Here is a 6355-nt window from a genome sequence, read left to right on the forward strand (position 1 = left end):
CCATCCTAGGGAGTAGTACAAATACTCCACCCAGCAAGCTTGTGATGTAAAGAGATGAGATTATCCATGTTCGTGCTAAAAGGCGCATAGAAGGAAGTCTGAGGGGTTGGACCTACGCCATTCTAGACAGAGTGCCGTGGAACTCCCAGTTCTAACGCGCTCATCCTCCTCAACCCGGGCACGCTACACGCCCACAATTATCCCTCTGCACCTCAGGGTGGGTGATCCAGTCTGGCCACGTGCAAGGGTCACTGGATAGGAATAGAGTCAGGAACGAAATTTCCAAGAGTAAGTAAGAGAGGGAAGACAAATAGAATAGAAAGAGGGCTTTTGAGCAAGAGACTGAGCCTGGAACACTTAAGACACCACTTGGAAAGCCAACTTTTAAGGGGGCTTGGGCAAGAGTGTTTTCTTTTACAATCCAAAAGAGAAAAAAAATGTAAGTTTGCTTGATTTTTATCATTTTGCCTTCTCTAAGGAAACCCTGAAGCCATTTCTGTTTGCATCTGATACCTCTGGGTGTGTTAGGGGGGTTGAAGACACGAGGCAGCGGGAGATAATTATCTTTGTTCTCTGTAAGCTGCTGGTGAGGAAACACCATCCAGTGCACATGAGTGACAGCAGCAGAGTGGCTGTGCTGAGGGAGGCTCACGGACTGTCCGGGAGGAACCGGGATTCCATGGTATGGGTGACGGCCGTCACCTAGAGACACAAAGCAAGCACTGCTCCTGCTCCAGAATCTTCACTTAAAAAAAAAAAAAATAGTCAAGGCGCTATACTGGTTGCATAGGGCAGGGCTCTATGGAGGGGTCTGGGTGTAATAGTAAGTTTCAAAGCTCTGAAGATAGGGGAAGTTGATTCCTTAAAGGTGAGGACAAGTGCATGGCGGAGAGACGAGCCTTGCCTAGTAGCTGGCAGGAAGGACCTTAGGTCCTTCCACCCCCTCCCCATGACAACAGTGAAACGTGACACTTTCTGGTCCCTACGTCCATGCTCACCTGTGATGCACACCACCCCTAGTGTTACACTGCAGGCAGCTAAGCGAGTCATTCGTGAGTCTCGGCTAACAACTGGTTCGGCAGATGTGGAGTCCAGGAAGCCCTGGGTTGACTCACCAATGCCTTCCATCCCCTGGGACAGGCCCAGATCCATACCCTGTCTCACAAGTGTAGGTCTGCACCCAGCCAGCCAGCTAACATCCGCACTGCGCTTTCCTTGCTCGAGGGGTGGGGTGGGGTGGGGTGGCACACGTGTTTTGTGAAAGGAATGAGATAAAGAGACGCTCCTTCTATAGAGGAAGAAGACAGAGGTGTGCACACAATGACACAGAAATGCTTCCTCTGAGGACTTCACATAGTAACCTGTCTCCTGGTCCGCCCTCGAGTGTAGGAGAGTTTCCTCCTTAGCTTCCGCTTGACCTGGAAGCAATTATTTCTCCCCTAGGTTCCCTAGTTTGGCTGCCTGGAATGAGCCAACAGCAGCACCAGAAGGACAACAGGGCTTCATTGACCATCGCTATGTCCTGGAGGCTCTTACCTGAATGCCAGACTGGCTCGTGTGTCCTTTTTTTAAAAAAACTCCTAACATGTCTTTTCTTCCTCCTTTCCTTCCTCCCTCCCTCCCTCCCTCCCTTCCTTCCTTTATTCCTTTCTTCCTGACCCTTCTCTCCTTCTCTTTCTTTTCTCTGTCCAAAAATATAAAATAGACACCGTTTAGGATGTAAGAAAGAACAGTGCCACTCTGGGTGTTCTGGGTGGGACCAGGTGACAGATAACTGTTTCAGGCACTGTACATAAATGCCAGCTGCTGAGGCAGGAGGCTGGGGCCTGAGCAATGCATTGCAAAGCTTAGAAATGCATTGGGCATGGGAAACAGAGGCACAAAAGTTGGGAAGTAAATAGTCTGAGAGGTAAGAAATCTAAAATGCTTTGAGCTTATTAAAGCTTGCCAAGGGAACTGTTGTGGCTGGATTTAGCAGGGAGTCTCAGAACTCTGCTGGCGGATTTAGGTATAATTGCAAATACTTGGGAAGTCCCGAGCCATGCGAGAGGCAGAGGAACCCTGTCCTTGTTCCCCGAGTTCCCACTGGCTCAGCACCTGTAGCGGCATACGGCAGAGGGTCTGTGCTTTACTTCCTTTGTGCTTTTAAATAGAGTCTTAGAAGCAACTGGCTTAAGCTCTCTTTGGAAGCTCACAGGTCAAGGTGGGAAAGCTGCTTGTCAGGGTGGAGAGACCACACGATGGGTTCAAATCCTTTGCTTCTACTGCCAGCCTGTATCAGAGAAAATCTCCCGCATTCCTGTCTGTTTCTCTCTTCTTCCAAGGCAGGAGTTCCTCCCTGGCCTTTACTCCAGAGTCACTTGAGGTGACTTTCCAGACTCACGTGCACCCTTGCAAATCTAGAAACACCCAAGGTCCTTTCACATACACCCACCGAAGGACGTGGACAGGGCTCTTCTCTCTCTCTCTCTCTCTCTCTCTCTCTCTCTCTCTCTCTCTCTCTCTCTCTCTCTCTCTCTCTCTCTCTCTCTCTCTCTCTCTCTCTCTCCCCTGCCTCCTTAGTTGCATAGCCTTGAACTGCTTTCCTGACTCAGGTTTCCATTTCCCTGTCTCTAGGATCCGTGTGATACCCTGTATGCTAATTTTAAAAATAAATGTACGAAAGTTAGTTGTCTCCAGCATTTTGTCATAGTAACAGAAAGCAGACACAAGGATGAAGTTGGGTGTGCCTTGGAATGCTGCCTGGACTTCGGGGCACTGCAACCGGAATGCGTCTGCGCCTGGAGGCTGAGAAGATCTCATCTGAGTTTTACATGGTCCTGAGTCAGGCTACACTGATGTTCTTTGTCTCCCAAGATGCCTCTCTATGGCTCATACAGAAACTACCAAGCCCTGACTGCCCGGCTGGTAGAAAGAGCACGCTGACTCCTCAGAGTCAGCTAGAGGAAGCACGTTTCCTTGCAGGTGAGACTGATGACAGCCTCCAAAGGAGTCAGCTGTGGAGCAGCCTACAGTCCAGTGTGAGCTAATGCACAGGACGCATCTCCCTGGAGGAAGCTTGGGGACCTGGCAGGTCCATCTGGCATCCAGCTGCGCTGATGACTCAGGAATTTAGAGAACCATTCATTGTCTGGGAACTGACAAGGATTTGCTTCTCCGTAGAGTGAGGGAAGTGGTGGAGGACTGTGGGCGGACCTCCTAACTTCCAGTATAATCCCTCCAAGGAGACATTGGAGTAGCACAGCTCTGCAGCTGGCTGAAGAGCCCACACACCCTGCACAGAGCCAGCCCTGGGCCTTTGGGCTCCTGCTGTCATGGACCTCCCTCCTGGTTGGTGTACGTTGAGTAAAGGACCTGCTGGGGTCACAGCCACTGAAGACCAGCAGTGGGATGCAGACTCTCAGTTTGTTGTCTGCAGCTTCGCTGGACTCTACTCCCAAACAAGATATTCACGGGGATACTTTAATAAATATCCGGATGGATCAGTCTGAACTGAATTCTTTTCCACTCCCTAGAGTGACTCAGACTGAACGGCTAACATGTGTAGGACAGAGATAGACGTACAGTTAGTACCAAGAAAGTCAGGCTAAACGTGCAATTAATTCTGAATCTTGCAGAAATCCAAGGGGATTTTTCTTAACCATGGGACTAGCTTCAGTGGAGAAAATAAATAAAATAAAAATTAAAAACGAAAACCAAAACAAAACAAAACCCCTTTTGGCATTAGCAGTGGCGGCACGCCCTCTTGTGGTAATTATTGGTATCGTCGCGAGGCCCACCAGGGTTTTTTTGTTTTATTTTGGTTTTTTATCACCTCTAAAGACAATAAGCATCAATGGTAAGTCGGGACTGTTTAAGACCATAAATACTTTCATTTCATCATATAAGAAAACGTATAGCATGGAGAAGAGGAGTGAATATTGTTCTTGGTGCCCATTAGGATCTCTAAACTGATCCCTTCAGACTAAAGGGGCACCATTCACGGGTAAACTAAGTATCCGATTGCCTCTAAACCGTCTGGCAGAAGCCTCTTGCCCTGCCAAGAAGTTCTTTCCTACTGTCATTTGGAATTGTCAGTCTAAGCCTCAGTTTCCAGCAGGTAAGTAAGACTGCAGGTGCCTCGTCTCCTCTGAATGTTAAGTACAAAACCATTCTTTCAAAGAAGTTTTGCATCTCAACCAAAGAACATTGCTACAATGTTGCTTCAGATTATTAGAATGCCTAGCATGCGTGGGAACTGAACACAATACCCAGTATTGATTAGCCAATGTAATGTGCACACTTAGTTTTGTTTTTTGTTTGTTTGTGTTTGTTTTGTTGGTTTGTTGTTGTTTGGGTTTTGGTTTTTCGAGACAGGGTTTCTCTGTGTAGCCTTGGCTGTCCTGGACTCACTTTGTAAATCAAGCTGGCCTTGAACTCACAGCGATCCACCCACCTCTGCCTCCTGAATACTGAGATTACAGTGTGCCACCCCTTATAACCCCGGCACTTAGTTGGTGGACACAGGAGGATCAGCCTAAACTACATGAAAAAGTGTCCTCAAAAATAAAATAACAACCAAACACATTTTAAAATATACTATACAACGAGCAATATATTCTATGGTATTAGTGTATACTAGGGATTTATGAAATCCATCTGGCCCGGTCCTCCGTTGTCCCTGTTTGGGCTGTGTGGTGGGCAAAAAAGACAAAGGTATAGGTTCTCTCATCAGTTTGCTTGTGGAGAATCCCACCCAGAGCCACTAAGTGTCACCTGCTCTGGAAAGCTGGTGGTGTACTGTGCTGGAGCCCAACTTCCTCATCTAGCCTTGAAAAGCATAAGAAACAGCCACTCCAGAGCCCGGCGTCCTTGGGAGGGTGGAGGCACACTCCTGACCAAGCTCTAATCTTGGCAACCCCCCCCCCCCCCGCCGCCCCACCCCCGTCGCTCCCGCCCTCCCCACCCCACCACCCCCGCACCGGTTGCCACTTCGGGCTAGCTTTGTTGAGCTTGGAGAGGTGACGCTCCTGCTTTGTGGGCAAAAGTTTCACTAGCTCTGAGCAGAGGCTGAACCTGGAGCCAAGCACCCTCCCCACACAGGCAGCCCCACCGACACGGAGGATGCATTCCACTCTTCACAGGCACAAGAGAGTGCTTCAAGGAGATGCTAGTGTCTGAGGGGGGCTCCCTTCTGTGCAGTCCCAGGGATTATATTTAGGGGGGGGGGAATAATCAATACACCCAGAAGAGGCTGGAGAAAGGTGGAAGCCAGGATGCCAAATGCTCGGGATGAGAACCTACGGGCTTTTTATCTGCTTGGCATGTGGTCTCCGATACAGCTGCACATTTCCCTCAGCGACCATCTGCACTCCTCATCTGTAATTAACTCACCACTCTCAGGCAGCTGCCCCCACAGCTGAACACCAGCAAACGCCGCACTGTTGGGCCCTTCAGAGCTTCAAGTGTTCAGGAACATACTCTCTAAAAATAGCAGGGTGGGCTCAGGGAGGTGGCTGAGCTGATGAAAGCACTGGCTGTGCAAGTCAAATGGCCTGAGTTCCACCCCAGGGCCCATGAAGGAAGGAGAGAACTCATTCCCCCAAATCCTTACCACACATGTGCACATGGCAAGAGCAGGGGCGCTCTCTCTCTCTCTCTCTCTCTCTCTCTCTCTCTCTCTCTCTCTCTCTCTCTCTCTCTCTCTCTCTCACACACACACACACACACACACACACACACACACACTGTACACACACAAAGGCACCATACAGACACACACACCGTACACACACTCAATGCACACCCCCTCACAAACACATACACCTAAACACACACAAATAAATAAACAAGCATTTAAAGATAAAAGCAACAATGGACAGTTTTACAGGCACATCAAGAATCCTGTTTATGAGTTTCTGATTTCTATGAGTTTCTGACTTGGGGCAATTTGATTGACCTCAGGAGATCTCGCCCCCCCCCCCCCCATTTTTCTTAAATCCCAGGAATGGCCATCTTAACCTGTATTATATTCTCTAGAAGATGGCAAGGTCACCATGTTACTCGGTTGACATAACATAAGAATAAATGCTGAAAGGCAAGAAAATTCTATGTGGGTGTCGGTGTTACAATGTGAGGAGGCTCTGGGAGTGGGACAGGATCCCTAGTGGCCTGAGCAAGAAGGAAGACGCTGGCACAGGGCTTGATAAAAGGATTGCCATAGAGGACGTAAGGCCAGTAAGTTAGCCATTCCTGTCCCTTTGAAAATGGCGTTTGGAGCTGAACTTGTTCTCTGTTCTACCCTGTCCCTAGGTATGTAGGAAACGTCACCCGTTACAAAGAAAGGACAAAGCAGAAAAATAAAGAAAGCAACAGG

Source organism: Acomys russatus, chromosome 27 (assembly GCF_903995435.1).
Source record: "Acomys russatus chromosome 27, mAcoRus1.1, whole genome shotgun sequence".
NCBI lineage: Eukaryota > Metazoa > Chordata > Mammalia > Rodentia > Muridae > Acomys > Acomys russatus.